We start from the raw sequence: 15,704 nt of genomic DNA on the forward strand, positions 1-15,704 counted from the left end.
GGCAGGATCAACCAGGTAACTATCGTCAAGAGCGCGCGGCAAAGCCGTCGCTCTTTGGCAAATAGCGGACAAAACGATGAAAGCGCCTGAGCGCCTCTTCGTGTTTGCCGTATTCGTCCGTAAACCGATATGTGTTTAACATCGAAGCACAGCAGAGTCGTCGCAAACGCGAACGCTTGTGCAACTCTCTGCGCTCATTCAGTTTGCCCGTCAGTGGCAATTCTAACAGGGAACAGGGACTACGTCTCGGTGCGGTGTAAACACGAAGCTCACACCGACGAGGAACAATCGACCTGAACCACGCTAGAAAAGAGAATCTATTCGATCTCTCGCCGCTAAACGCATTCTGGCAAGCCCATACAACGCACAACGCCAATTGCAGAGGACGAATAAAACTTCCTCTGGACTCTCGAGTCACTTAAACCGCACGACACCAACGCATCGAGAACCGTCCGCCGAAAAAGCACTGTCAAACGTCTCAACAGCGACAACGGAGCGCTTCTAATGCTTTACACCAACACCAGAGAAGCTACCAGCAAACTGCTAGAGCTGTGCTGCGTTTGCTCTCGTCTTCTCCATGAACATTCAATTTTTAATGGGACAAGAGTTTAAGTTTTTAAAAAGAGTCCGACTTGTTTGCAAAACGTCCAAGAAACATTTGCAAAGTCACAAAAATCGTAGAAAACGCTAAGTCGGTTAAGAAAACGTATTCGCCTATAAAAATGCTCAGTTACTTAAGAAGATGCATGCTCGGTTAAAATATCGCTAGGCAACTCAAGAAATTCCTCTTTCGATAGTAAAATGGCTCGTGCGGTTAAAAAAAGTGTTCGTTTAATAAAGTGTTCTTTCGCCTAACAAAATAACCCTAACGGTTAAAAAAACTTTTAAAAAGTTCCTCGCTCGGTTTAAAAAATACTCAGCCTTGTTGATTTTGTGCGGTTAAATTTACAATTGTTCTGTTAATTTACCCTAACCCTAACCCTAACCCTAACCCTAACCCTAACCCTAACCCTAACCCTAACCCTAACCCTAACCCTAACCCTAACCCTAACCCTAACCCTAACCCTAACCCTAACCCTAACCCAACCTAACCCTAACCCTAACCCTAACCCTAACCCTAACCCTAACCCTAACCCTAACCCTAACCCTAACCCTAACCCTAACCCTAACCCTAACCCTAACCCTAACCCTAACCCTAACCCTAACCCTAACCCTAACCCTAACCCTAACCCTAACCCTAACCCTAACCCTAACCCTAACCCTAACCCTAACCCTAACCCTAACCCTAACCCTAACCCTAACCCAACCCTAACCCTAACCTAACCCTAACCCTAACCCTAACCCTAACCCTAACCCTAACCCTAACCCTAACCCTAACCCTAACCCTAACCCTAACCCTAACCCTAACCCTAACCCTAACCCTAACCCTAACCCTAACCCTAACCCTAACCCTAACCCTAACCCTAACCCTAACCCTAACCCTAACCCTAACCCTAACCCTAACCCTAACCCTAACCCTAACCCTAACCCTAACCCTAACCCTAACCCTAACCCTAACCCTAACCCTAACCCTAACCCTAACCCTAACCCTAACCCTAACCCTAACCCTAACCCTAACCCTAACCCTAACCCTAACCCTAACCCTAACCCTAACCCTAACCCTAACCCTAACCCTAACCCTAACCCTAACCCTAACCCTAACCCTAACCCTAACCCTAACCCTAACCCTAACCCTAACCCTAACCCTAACCCTAACCCTAACCCTAACCCTAACCCTAACCCTAACCCTAACCCTAACCCTAACCCTAACCCTAACCCTAACCCTAACCCTAACCCTAACCCTAACCCTAACCCTAACCCTAACCCTAACCCTAACCCTAACCCTAACCCTAACCCTAACCCTAACCCTAACCCTAACCCTAACCCTAACCCTAACCCTAACCCTAACCCTAACCCTAACCCTAACCCTAACCCTAACCCTAACCCTAACCCTAACCCTAACCCTAACCCTAACCCTAACCCTAACCCTAACCCTAACCCTAACCCTAACCCTAACCCTAACCCTAACCCTAACCCTAACCCTAACCCTAACCCTAACCCTAACCCTAACCCTAACCCTAACCCTAACCCTAACCCTAACCCTAACCCTAACCCTAACCCTAACCCTAACCCTAACCCTAACCCTAACCCTAACCCTAACCCTAACCCTAACCCTAACCCTAACCCTAACCCTAACCCTAACCCTAACCCTAACCCTAACCCTAACCCTAACCCTAACCCTAACCCTAACCCTAACCCTAACCCTAACCCTAACCCTAACCCTAACCCTAACCCTAACCCTAACCCTAACCCTAACCCTAACCCTAACCCTAACCCTAACCCTAACCCTAACCCTAACCCTAACCCTAACCCTAACCCTAACCCTAACCCTAACCCTAACCCTAACCCTAACCCTAACCCTAACCCTAACCCTAACCCTAACCCTAACCCTAACCCTAACCCTAACCCTAACCCTAACCCTAACCCTAACCCTAACCCTAACCCTAACCCTAACCCTAACCCTAACCCTAACCCTAACCCTAACCCTAACCCTAACCCTAACCCTAACCCTAACCCTAACCCTAACCCTAACCCTAACCCTAACCCTAACCCTAACCCTAACCCTAACCCTAACCCTAACCCTAACCCTAACCCTAACCCTAACCCTAACCCTAACCCTAACCCTAACCCTAACCCTAACCCTAACCCTAACCCTAACCCTAACCCTAACCCTAACCCTAACCCTAACCCTAACCCTAACCCTAACCCTAACCCTAACCCTAACCCTAACCCTAACCCTAACCCTAACCCTAACCCTAACCCTAACCCTAACCCTAACCCTAACCCTAACCCTAACCCTAACCCTAACCCTAACCCTAACCCTAACCCTAACCCTAACCCTAACCCTAACCCTAACCCTAACCCTAACCCTAACCCTAACCCTAACCCTAACCCTAACCCTAACCCTAACCCTAACCCTAACCCTAACCCTAACCCTAACCCTAACCCTAACCCTAACCCTAACCCTAACCCTAACCCTAACCCTAACCCTAACCCTAACCCTAACCCTAACCCTAACCCTAACCCTAACCCTAACCCTAACCCTAACCCTAACCCTAACCCTAACCCTAACCCTAACCCTAACCCTAACCCTAACCCTAACCCTAACCCTAACCCTAACCCTAACCCTAACCCTAACCCTAACCCTAACCCTAACCCTAACCCTAACCCTAACCCTAACCCTAACCCTAACCCTAACCCTAACCCTAACCCTAACCCTAACCCTAACCCTAACCCTAACCCTAACCCTAACCCTAACCCTAACCCTAACCCTAACCCTAACCCTAACCCTAACCCTAACCCTAACCCTAACCCTAACCCTAACCCTAACCCTAACCCTAACCCTAACCCTAACCCTAACCCTAACCCTAACCCTAACCCTAACCCTAACCCTAACCCTAACCCTAACCCTAACCCTAACCCTAACCCTAACCCTAACCCTAACCCTAACCCTAACCCTAACCCTAACCCTAACCCTAACCCTAACCCTAACCCTAACCCTAACCCTAACCCTAACCCTAACCCTAACCCTAACCCTAACCCTAACCCTAACCCTAACCCTAACCCTAACCCTAACCCTAACCCTAACCCTAACCCTAACCCTAACCCTAACCCTAACCCTAACCCTAACCCTAACCCTAACCCTAACCCTAACCCTAACCCTAACCCTAACCCTAACCCTAACCCTAACCCTAACCCTAACCCTAACCCTAACCCTAACCCTAACCCTAACCCTAACCCTAACCCTAACCCTAACCCTAACCCTAACCTTAACCCTAACCCTAACCCTAACCCTAACCCTAACCCTAACCCTAACCCTAACCCTAACCCTAACCCTAACCCTAACCCTAACCCTAACCCTAACCCTAACCCTAACCCTAACCCCATTACCCTTAAACTCCTACACCCCCCCCCCCCTCAAAAAACAAAAAACCAAAAAAACCAAACAAAACGAAAAAAAAAAACTTGTTTCCCTCCTCCCTTTTAGCTCTAGGATGCAATACCTTTTTGCCGCCCTCCGTTAGAAGGGAGTAGGGAGTAATGAAAGTTTGACATCAAAGTAGCGTTTCGTATGAGATTTGTTTGCCGAAGTTTGACCGTTTTTAAAAAAAGCCTAGACTTTGTCAGAGGGGTTTCTTCTTTATCTTTCTTTCTCCTTTTCTCCTATAGCTATCGATCGATTAAAAAGCTCAAAGCAAAGAAATTCAAAACAAAATACAAAAACGGGAAGTTTTAGTTTCTGCACCTTAAATATTTTCCTCGATACTTTAATAAGTAAACCACAGTTTATTAAGCATATTAAGCCTTTGCTGACATATTAAGACATATTAAGCCGTTGCTATCATTATGAGGCTTTTGCTCCACGAGCCAACAAAGTACGCTAGAGTTGAAAAATTGCATCGCGGTCGAAAAATGTAATTAGCCAACACTTTCATCCGTTTTTAAGCATTTCGTTTTTCGCACGAACAACAATTAAAGCAGCGCGTTAAGCTTAACGACGTTCCTACACTTTTTAAAAGCCTAAACATCGGGTATATAAGTAAAAGGCGTTGATAAAGAGGCACTTCGAAAAACAAAGCTGTTCGCAGTTGATAACAACGAGCGACAACATCTCTGCGAGTCTGGCATCAAGGTAAACAGTTTTTTTACATTTTCATTTGTTAGTGCCACTTTTGTGTACATTATGTTACCCATCGCGTGATGCAGGCAGCGTTTTCCTTTAAGAAGCGCAAAAAAGGTTTGAAATTTCTTGCTGACGCTAGATTTTTCGTTTTCAATCAACAACAGTTGAAACCTCTACCAGTTTGCTAAAAACAGCTTGCTAGAACAACCAAACGTTTATGCTGAGCCAAATCAATCATATGTTGTGAAAATTTTTTTTAGTTCAACTGACTAAGGAAAATCGAGCCAACACTTTGATTTTATAACTTGTTTATATATAAACCAAACAAGGACATCTCTTTAGAACGCTTAAAATTTATAAAATATTTTCCTCTGTGTTTTTAACCAGCTAAACTGTCTTCAAGTTTTTTCGGTGCAGTTCATTTAAAAAAACTTATTTTAAAATTTTTAAACGTTTTAGACTTCTCGTGTAAGGCAGTTGAGAGAAAAGAGTCGACTCACTCTCTCTATCCCTTTTCTGTTTTGTTTTCGTTTTTGATTTTGCTTTGTTTGCGTTCGTTTGAAATGCAAAGGATTTCGTAAGGAAGGTCGTTGCTTTGTTTGCTTTTCGAAAAGTTGTCGCCATGCGAGACTTAGTAATTTTTTTTGTGCTCAATTTGCGTATAAGTGAGTTTCTAGTCTTGAAAGTGTGCAAAGTGTGGGCCAATCTGGTGGCTGGAGTGATGACACGTGAATGCTGGTAATTGCAGACTTTGAGCGGATCCAGCGTACATAGAAAGAAAATGTAGCATTCACGTAGGTCTCTCCTAAGTGTGCCATTGGTCGGTCTGCTGGCCTTAGATACCCCCCCTCAACGTGACGCTTGCGCAACTTTCTCGGTCTTTGGCGCCCAAAGAAAGCTCGAGGAAGGATAAAAATGGCGAGGTTTCGGTACTGCGTTTTCTGTTTTTCTTATTTGTTTTTGTTAGTTTGTTTGTTTCGTTTGTTTGTTTATTTATTTAATTGTTTTTTTGTTTGTTTCGTTCGTTCGTTCGTTCGTTTGTTTGTTTGTTTGTTTCGTTTGCTTCGTTTGTTTTGTGATGTTTTGTTTTCCCTTCTTGATGGCACAAAACAGAAGCAAACAAGACTTTCGGTTATATTCGGTTATATTCGGTTCGATAAAAGTTTGTTGGTTTCTGCACAACAACAACAACAAAAGTCCCTCCGTCCCTCAAAAGCAGACTCTCCTCTGTCCAAAAGAAAAGCCTCTTTGTAATCGATCTTGTCTGAATGCAGCTCTCCTTTTGCCTATAGGTTTTTATTCCAACCCTTTTGTTGTTGTTAGTGCCATTGACACTTGTGTCAGCCATGTTGTTGTTATTGTTATACTCTGTAAAAGCAGTTTTTGCTGTTTTACTTGTTTGTTGTTTATAAAGACACTGTTGTTGCTGCTGTTAGCGCTGTTAAAAATCACCCACTTGGCTTATATTTTTGTTTTTTGTTTTTGTTTTTTGTTTTATTTATAAGCACTCTCTGAGTAAGTGATGCTGTTGCTGTTGTTCTTATTGTAGTTGCAATGAGTGTTTGTTAATGTTCCCCCACTTGGCTTGTATTTTTGTTTTCTGTTTTGTTTTGTTTTTTTTGTTTTTTGTTTTTTTCTCAACACTCTCTGAGTAAGTGATGCTGTTGCTGTAGTTGTTGTTATAGTTGCAATGAGTGTTTGTTAATGTTTACCAACTTAGCTTGTTTACAATCTATTTTATTTTATCAACACTCTCTGAGTCAGTGATGGTGTTGCTGTTGCTGTTGTCGTTATTATGCTTGCAAAGGGAGTTGTTACTGCTCACCCACTTTGCTTGTTTTGTTTTTATTTCTTTATTTTATCAACACCCTTTGAGCCAGTGATGCTGTTGCTGTTGTTGTTGTTATAGTTGCAATGAGTGTTGTTATTGTTCACCCACTGTGCTTGTTTATTATCTATTTTATTTTATCAATTCTCTCTGAGTCAGTGATGCTGATGCTGTTGTTGTTATTATGCTTGCAATAAGTGTTGTTAATGTTCATCCACTTTGCTTGTTTTGATTGTGCTTTTGTTTTTGTTTATCAACACCCTTTGAGTCACTGATGCTGTTGCTGTTGGTGTTATTATAGTTGCAATGAATGTTAATGTTCACCCACTTTGCTTGCTTTCTTTGTTTGTTGTTTTTTTTTTTATCAACACCCTGTGAGTTAGTGATGCTGTTGCTGCTTTTGTTATTTTACTTGTATTTATAGTTGTTACAGTTCAGCCACTTGTTAGGGTGTTTTTTTTTTTTTTTTTGTTTGTTTGTTTGTTTGTTTTTTTTTTTTTTTATCAATATCCTCTGAGTCAGTGATGCTGTTGCTAATGCTGTTGTTGTTATTATGCTTTTAATGACAGCTGTTACTGTTCACCCACTTTGCTTGTTTATTATCTATTTTATTTTGTGAACACTCTCTGAGTTAGTGGTGCTGATGCTGTTGTTGTTATTATGCTTGAAATGAGAGTTGTTTCTGTTCACCCACTTTGCTTGTTATGTTTTTTTATTTGTTTTGTTTTTTTTTTTGGTTTTGGTTTTGTTTGTTTTTTTATCAATGCCCTCTGAGTTAATGATGCTGTTGCTGTTTTTGTTGTTGTTGTTGTTGTTGTTATAAATGCTATGATTGTTGTTACTGTTCAGCCACATTGCTTGTTTTTTTACTCTGTTTTGTTTTGTCAACACTCTCTGAGTCAGTGATGCTGATGCTGTTGTTATTATGCTTGCAATGAGAGTTGTTACTGTTGAAGTTTTGTCTGTCATTTGTCCTTGTTAGCAAGTTCTATTTGCCATCTCTTGCCTTTTTTCAACACAGTTTCTTTCTTTGAGTCATATGGTTGCGAGACCCTCTCAAACTCCATCTCTTTATTTATTTGTTTCTTTTTTTTTTTCTCATTCTCCTTCTCATAATAGCAATCACGGCTGCCACCATGCATGTAATGCTAATTGCTCTCATTCTTCTTCATTTGCTAGTGGAAACTTTGTTTCTTCTTGTTGCTCTCTTTTCTTTCTTCTTTCTCTTTTGCAGAGGATTCGAAAAAACACAGCTCTTTTCTGCAGTTGTGAACATTCCAGGATGGGATGCAGGCAGAAGAAATAAACTCTCACTGACTGTTTTCTTTTTTTAGCATAAACTGTTGCAAACAAACACCTGAATATGTCTTCTTCACAAGAAAACAACACTGTTGTTGCCCTTTCTCCGAACTCTAAAGCGAAAAAAAAGAAAAGAAAGCAGTCAAAAGAACAGAGAGACTTAAAGCTCAAAAACAAAGTCTGGGCCGCATTAGTTGCAGCGTGTGGCTCCATAAACAGGATTGTACCTTTCTATGGTACCAAGAACAGGTACGCTGTTAGCTCTCCGATGCCTTTGTGCAAACATTCGTCCACAAGCATTAAAAGACACTTGACTAAAAAGGATCATTCTTGGACTTTGGATGAAGCTTCCATCTTTTACTCTGCAATGGTCAGGAAGTTTCAGCATGCTCGTCTCGAACGCAAGTCCGGCTGTCCAAATCCTTACACCTGTTTGCAATGTTGGAAATATTACGACCGACTGGACATACATTTGAAAGAGACTCATTTCTACGATTCCAAGACGATCAAACAAAAGATTGCAGAGGCAAAGCGATACGACAACGAGAAGCTCTATGTCCCCCAATTTATTCGACCTGCCTTCTTTGGTATTAAGCCAGTAGCTGAACAAGCGTCTGCATCAGGCTCTGCATCCTCTGCTCCTGGGCCTTCCTCGTCTTTTTCTTCTCCGGTTCTTTCCTCTGATCCTCTTTTAAGCTTGCCCTCACCAGTTGCTGGTTCGTCCGAGGCTCCTTCCGCAAGCCAATGCACCTCTGTAGAAAACAAAGAGCTGAATACCGAATCCGTCCTAGACTCTGATTTCAATTCCTTAGAGCACTTGGTTTCCAGCTCCTATGTCTTGACCGAAAAAAAGAGACTCTTGTTTCAGCTGGACAAAGATGCTTTTCACTTTTATTACCAGTCAGCAGATGAGCTCTTCAGAGACTTTGAAAAGTGGCTTGTGGTAGCGAACAATAACACTTGGTCACAAGCAAAGATCTACAAAAATGCAGTTGTTGAAATATTGACATGTTGTGACAGCACGCTGACGCTGCACCCGAATGCTTTTACCAATTCCAACGTTTTGGAGGATAGATACTTTTCCATGCACTTTAAAAACATTCAGCTCAATTCCAAGCTGAGTGAACTTGACCAAACAAAAGCCATGTCTTGTCACACGTTGTACAACCGCCTCGTCTACCTTTGTCTCCTGTTTCGTTTCAGTGAAGCCAGGAACGTCTATTTCGGACTTTCTCATGAGGCCATCCGACGTTTGCGCTGCAAGGTGGAGGAGTTACAAAAAGTGCTGAGGCCCTTTCGTTCTTTGAGGAGGAGCCTTGTGAAAAGCAAAAAATGCATCAACATCATCAATGTCAGTTTGCTGACCGAATATGGCAAGTCTGCATACGTAAGAGACTTAGTGGAATCGATTAGAAAGAGGTCTCTTCCGCTGACTAGAGACAATGCTGTGTCTCTACGAAACCATCTTCTGATATCTGTAATTAACAGTTTAAGAAAATCTAACATTGCTCTTTTAAACATTAGAGACTACATGGCTGCTGAGAAGAGTGAGTGTGGATATTGCATTGTGCAAGTGCGCTACAAAACAGCATACAAGTACGGAGCCATAAACATGTTAGTGCCGAACGACTTGAAAGTGTTGATCGATATTTATTTGCTGAGATACAGAGACCTTTTTGTCAACGACTCTCACTACATGGCTGCAGACACCAAGACTGTTTTGGAGTTGAGCGACTGCTACAGGCCCCTTTTTTCTTCGGTGAGAGCCAACAAAGACGAAGGTGTGACACTCGGTGCAACTAGAGTGCCTGTTTACCAGATGGGATCCTCTGCTATCACCTCTAGCCTGACGTCCTGCTTCAGAAAAAGCCAAGTAAACATTCCCATGAAGCGTCTTTTTCCCACTTGCATTCGCGGTTCGATAGCCACTTACTTTGCCAACAACAGCAAAGAAGATCGCGAGCGGTTTGCTACACTCTACATGAAGCACAGCAGAAACACAATGGATAGCTTTTATGTGTCCCAGTGGAACGCTGCAGAGGAGTTGCGCTTTGCCCTGGGCATCGGACAGTCCTTCGGAGTCATAGAGTCTTTGACTGTTGAAAATCTGAGAGACCACTAAAGGAGGAGAAGGATGTGATGGACTGGCTCCGAACTAATGCTGAGGAGTACGGTTTTCATGATGTTGAGGACATTTTTGAGGAAGATTCAGACTCCGGTTCTGACTCTGAAGAATGTGCTGCTACTTTCGGTTGTACCACAGTGGTTCCATTTTCTCCAGCTGTAGAAAACAATTCTCCTTTAGAGGACAGCAACGAACATGTTGTAGATTTCTTGTGTCAACCTAGCTCAACTCCTGTTTCGTCTGCTCCTTCTGAACAAACAATCGCTGGTCCAGTTCTTGAACTATCCCCTGCTCTTGCACAACTAGTTCCTAATGAACAAGCTGTTTTTATGGATGTAGATCAGACTCTAGCTGTTCCTGTTGGCACAGCTTGTTCTCCTCTTGCATTAACATTATTTCCTGATGAACCGGATTTTATTGAACACCATGCACAACTTTCTCCAGTTTACTTTAGTGAGCAAGTGGTTGCCAAACCTGTTTCTGTTGCTCCTGCTCGACAAGTTGCTTTCAGTCCTTCAAAAGAGGTCTTTTCTGTTCTGCTGGAAACAGTGTCTAATGTTGCTTCACAGCAAGAAAATCTTATGGCTGTCACACGTGTTTTCCATGCTCCTCCTGAAGCTGCTCTTCTTGAAGCTGCTCTTCTTGAAGCTGCTCTTCTTGAAGCTGCTCTTCTTGAAGCTGCTCTTCTTGAAGCTTGTCTTCTTGAAGCTGCTCTTCTTGAAGCTGCTCTTCTTGAAGCTGCTCTTTTTGAAGCTGCTCTTCTTGAAGCTGCTCTTCTTGAACCTGCTCATAAGCAAGTGGTTGCCAAACCTGTTCAGTTGCTCCTTCTCTGCAAGTTGTTTTTAATCCTTCAAAAGAGGTCTTTTCTGTTCCTCTGTCTCCTAATCTTGTTGCTCGTCAGCAAACGATGGCCAAACCCAGTTTGTTTCTTTCAGCTGTTCCACTCCAACAGGCTGGTTCTGTTCTTGAAAAACAGCCCTCACCTGGTGCTGTTCAATCTGTTGGTAGTCTATTTAGCCAAAGTCTTGCTTGTACATCCAGAGGTAAATTCTTTTTGATTTTTGTTTTTTATGCAAATCTCAACACGTTTTCAAAAAATGAAATTGCCCAAATTGACTTCTTGCCCTGTTGTTATTGTTAAAGCTGTAAAAAAAAAAAAAAAAAAAAAAAAAAGACAAAAAAAACAAACAAAAAAAAAAAACAACACAGAAGTGTGTATCTATTTGTTGTAGGACTAATTCTGTGATTGCTTAAATGTTTATACAAGTGAATGATACTAAAACTGTTTATGTTTTAGAAGTAAAAGATCCAAGAAGAAAAAAAATCAAGTTGGAAATGACATATACTTGAAATCCTTCACTCAAGAACACATCGGTAATGCAAAAATTAATTTATACAAACATATATAAACATAAACCTCTTCTTGCACAATTTCAGATGGTTAACTGTTCAAAAAAACTAGCCATCATTGCTAAGTGCACTTTTAGAAAGTTGTGTCTACCCGATTTCTAATGATGAAGTTAGAAACATCACCGTTAGAAATCATGCACAGCTTGTTATCATCTCTAACACTTAGAAACTGTTGATGGTTTTTATGAATTAGAAAAATGAACATGGATTTATTTTATTTCAGGATCAACTCAGCCAAGAACAAAGGAAAACAAAGCAGAAGTTAGCCAATGCTAATTAGGTAATGTTTCAAAAACCAGTTATTGCTTTCAGTGCAAACAATAAGGTCAACAAAAAAAAATAAATAAATAAAAAAACAGAATAAATCTTGTCTTACTTCAGAACCAAATGAATATTTGATTTAATCTCTTTGTGTTATGACTTGAGTTTGTAAAATTTTAGGTGAAATAGTTGAAAAACTGAATGCTTGCCCTGGCCACAAAGAATGGTTCAACACCAGAAGTTTTCCTCGATGTGCAGCTTTGGTGTTGGCATACATCTTGCAAGACGTGTTTACAGATGTAAGCTCAAGTTGCTCGTACAAAGATTACCTTGGCATCTTGGCAAATCATAGCAGTGACAAGCTTATTCATGTCTTGCAAAAGTACTCCTACCGAAGCCATATTAAAGACAAAATTAAAAACATGAAGCTAAAAATTCAAAAAGAGGGTAGTTTAGAAAAGTTTGTTCAATATGGCAGTATAGTGAGACCATTTATGTAGTTTAGATTATTTTTTTCAGTTAGGCAATAAAGATGGGCCTTTTGTGTAGTTTGTTTTATCTATGCTTTTGCAAATATATTTATCTGTTTTGCTAAATACATAACAAACAAGAAGTTCTGTTAAACTGTTCTCACATTTCTTATTTAAAGATAGTTCAAACTTTTTTTTATCTTTAAAAAAAAAAAGAAGTCGTTTTGTTATTCTGTTAAAACTTTTTATAGAGTTGCGTTTAGAATTATTTCTGATGTTTTTAAGAGTTTGTTAAAAAGCAAAATAATATTTCCTGTGATGTTAAACTGCTTAAGTGAAATTTAAAAAAGGAAAACTGCTCTTACCATTTTTCGGAAAAAGAAATCAAAAAGTTCCTTATTTTAAAATATCTAGACTTCCATTTCTTTTTCAGCAAAATAGCGAGGCTTTTTTATGAACTCTTACTCACTATTTTTTCATATATTTACACAAAGGATTTTATTTAGTTCAGTGTAAACATACATAGAAGTATATTAGGTTTTTTGTTTGTTTGTTTTTTTTTATGCAGTCTAACTTTTGTTTCACTTCTTTTTTATTTTACGTTTATCTTGTATTTTATCATGCCTTATTGGTTTTTGCGTTTTGTGATGTCAAGCTGTGTAAGCTAAACTTTAAAGAGGAAAACTACGCTAACTGTTCTTTGAAAAATATTCAAAAAGTACCTTAAACAAAAGAGAAAGCATACGAATTTAAAAAGTTGTATCTTGCCATCCAATTCTTCTTCTGCAAAGTAGCGACGCTTTTTCTTTACTTTTGCTCTCTAACTTATCTCTATTAACGCAAAGGGTTTTATTTCAATGTAAACACGTATAAAAGAATACTTTGTTAAAAATAATGTTAAAGGAGTTGCGTAAAAAAAACGTCTGCATAAACTTTCTTTACAAAAAAAAAAAACAACTAAGAAACAAGCGCGCCTAAGAAAAACCAGATCGCGATTCACTAAGTCAATAGACGAAAGAAACAAACTTTAAAAGGTCTTTCTAGACAACAAATTCTATTTTTGGCAATGCATATTTTGTATTTATGCAACCTAACCTTTGTTTCACTTCTACTTTATTATACGTTTACCTTGTATTTTATCTTGCCTTTTTGTGTTTTGTGATGTCAAGCTAAATAATCAAAACTTAATAGAAGGAAACTAGGCTAACTTTTCTAGTAGAATATTATGTTGTTGGTTTTATATGCAGTCTAACTTTAGTTTTTCCTATATTTTATTTTGCGTTTATCTTATATTTTATCTTGTCTTTTTGAGTTTTGTGTTTTGTGATATCAAGCTAAAAAAACTAAACTTTAAAGAGGAAAACTACGCTAACCTTTCTTTGAAAAACTATTCAAAAACAACCTTTAACAAAGTAACGAGGCTTTTTATGCACTTTTACTCTCTAATATACATATATTTGCGCAGAGGATTTTATTTAACTCAATGTAAACATACATAGAAAAATATTGTTACCCGTTTATTTTATGCAGTCTAACTTTAGCTTCATTTATATTTTATTTTACGTTTATCTTATATTTTATCTTGTCTTTTTGAGTTTTGTGTTTTGTGATGTCAAGCTACATAAACTAAACTTTAAAGAGGAAAACTACGCTAACCTTTCTTTGAAAAACTATTCAAAAACTACCTTTAACAAAGGAGCGAGGCTTTTTACGCCCTTTTACTGTCTAACATACCTTTACTTGCGCAGAGGATTTATTTTAATTCAGTTTAAACATACCTAGTAGATTATTATGTTCTTAGTTTAATATGCAGCCTAACTTTAGTTTCATCTATAGTTTATTTTACGTTTATCTTATATTATATCTTGTCTTTTTGAGTTTTGTGTTTTGTGATATCAAGCTACATAAGCTAAACTTTAAAGAGGAAAGCTACGCTAACCTTTCTTTGAAAAACTGTTCAAAAACTACCTTAGACGTAATCTAGATTTAAAAGAGGAACACTGCGCTAATTTTGCTTTGAAAAAACTTTCGAAAACTACCTTAATCGATAGAGATAGCACAGGATTTTAAAAAAGTTTGTCTAGTCATCCACTTCTTTTACAGCAAAGTAGCAAGGCTTTCTATGCACTTTTACTTTCTAACATAGCTATTTTTGCGCAAAGGATTTTATTTAATTCAATTTAAACATGCCTAGTAGATTATTATGTTGTTGGTTTTTTATGCGGTCTAACTTTAGCTTCATCTATTTTTCATTTTACATTTGTCTTATATTTTATTTTATGATTTTTGAGTTCTGTGATGTCAAGCTACTTAAGCTAATGTTAAAAGAGGAAAGCTACGCTAACCTTTCTCTGAAAAACTATTCAAAATCTACCTTTGAGATAATTTAGATTTAAAAGAGGAACATTACGCTAATTTTGCTTTGAAAAAACTTTCGAAAACTACCTTAATCGATAGAGATAGCACACAAGTTTAAAAAATTTTATCTAGTCATCCACTTCTTTTACAGCAAAGTACTGAGGCTTTTTATGCACTTTTATTCTCTAACATACCTATATTTGCGCAAAGGGTTTTATTTAACTCAATGTAAACATACAAAGAAGAGTATTGTTATCTGTTTATTTTATGCAGCGTAACTTTAGTTTCATCTATATTTTATATTGCGTTTACCTTATATTTTATCTTGCCTTTGTTAGTTTTGTGTTTTGTTATGTCAAGCTTCATAATCCAATCTTAAAAGAGGAAAACTGCGCAAACTTTTCATTGAAAAAGTACTCAAAAAAGGACCTAAATCAATATAGATAGCTCACGTTTTTAAAAAGTTGCATATAGTCATCTTCTTCTTCAGCAAAGTATCAAGGTTTTTTATGGATTTTCACTCTCTTATTTACAACCCACATTTGCGCAAAGGACTTTACTTAATTCAACTTAAACATGTCTAGTAGATTATTAAGTTGTTGGTTTTTTATGCAGCCCAACTTTAGTTTCATTTATATTTTATTTTACGTTTATCTGATACTTTATCTTGTCTTTTTGTGTGTTGTTTTGTAAAGCTACATAAGCTAAACTTAAAAGTGGAAAACTACGCTAACCTTTCTTTGAAAATCTATTCAAAAACTGCCTTAGACATAAGCTATATTTAAAAGAGGAAGACTACGCTATTTTTGCTTTTAAAAACTTTCGAAAAATACCTTAATCCATTGAGATAGTACACGAGTTTACAAAGTTGTATCTAGTCATCCACTTCTTCTATAGCAAAGTAGCGAGGCTTTTTATGCACTTTTGTATTCTTATTTATCTCTGTTTACGCAAATGGTTTTTATTTATTTTATGTAATGAAATACAAAAGAGTATTTTGTTAAAGATTATGCTGCAGGAGCTGCGTAAAAAAACTCTGGTGACCTTTCCTTAAGAAAAAAGCAACTAAGAGACATGTGCGTTTCAGAAAATTCAAATTGCGATTCACTAAATAAAAAGACGAAAAGAACGAACTTTAAAAGCTCTTTCTATACAAATGTGTTTATGATGGCCAATGCAGTTTTTGATTTTATGCAGCCTAACATTTGTTTCATCTATATCTTATTATAC

At 38.7% G+C, this 15,704-nt stretch overlaps 1 long non-coding RNA gene and 1 other non-coding gene across 2 annotated transcripts in view; one reads left to right on the top strand and one right to left on the bottom strand.

Annotated features, from left to right (window-relative positions):
* The window catches only part of LOC149876677 (small subunit ribosomal RNA), a 1,804-nt gene extending 1,786 nt beyond the window's left edge, over positions 1–18 (bottom strand). Inside the window, exon 1 of the ribosomal RNA XR_016448601.1 lies at positions 1–18. This exon is cut by the window's left edge and continues 1,786 nt beyond it. This is a non-coding gene — a ribosomal RNA (small subunit ribosomal RNA).
* A 10,731-nt stretch (positions 19–10,749) lies between these two features.
* LOC149876678 (uncharacterized) lies at positions 10,750–11,325 on the top strand. Its single transcript, XR_016448574.1, has 2 exons — positions 10,750–11,018; positions 11,273–11,325. It is a non-coding gene; the product is annotated as an uncharacterized LOC149876678 (long non-coding RNA).
* The last annotated feature ends 4,379 nt before the right edge of the window (positions 11,326–15,704 follow it).

This window comes from Hydra viridissima, unplaced genomic scaffold (genome assembly GCF_058129835.1).
Source record: "Hydra viridissima isolate aposymbiotic clone 2 unplaced genomic scaffold, HvirCarnegie_v1 scaffold_18, whole genome shotgun sequence".
Taxonomy (NCBI): domain Eukaryota; kingdom Metazoa; phylum Cnidaria; class Hydrozoa; order Anthoathecata; family Hydridae; genus Hydra; species Hydra viridissima.